This window comes from Neovison vison, chromosome 6, assembly GCF_020171115.1.
Source record: "Neovison vison isolate M4711 chromosome 6, ASM_NN_V1, whole genome shotgun sequence".
NCBI lineage: Eukaryota > Metazoa > Chordata > Mammalia > Carnivora > Mustelidae > Neogale > Neogale vison.
In genome coordinates, this window is record NC_058096.1 from 216698127 (window position 1) to 216698451 (window position 325).

Sequence of the window (325 nt, forward strand, 5' to 3'; positions counted from 1 at the left end):
CTTAAAACGACACCAGAATTCACGGAGCAGAAAAGCAAGCATGCGGAATTGTGTGATCAAATCCCCGAACACCAGCGTGGCCGCTCATAAGCCACTCTGACCACCACCAGGCGCCCCCTGGGACACCAGGAATACGAAGTCCCACGTAACTGGCTCGCTGGCCCCAGCCAACCTTGGACTACAGGCATCTAGAGGCCTGGAGCTGGACCTTTTGGTGACAGGGGACTCCCCTGCTACCCCCACCCTGCCTTCCCGTGCTGGGAACAGTGGAGGAACCTGCCCTTCACACTGCTGGTGGGTCAGACACCCAGGCCTACGACAGGCA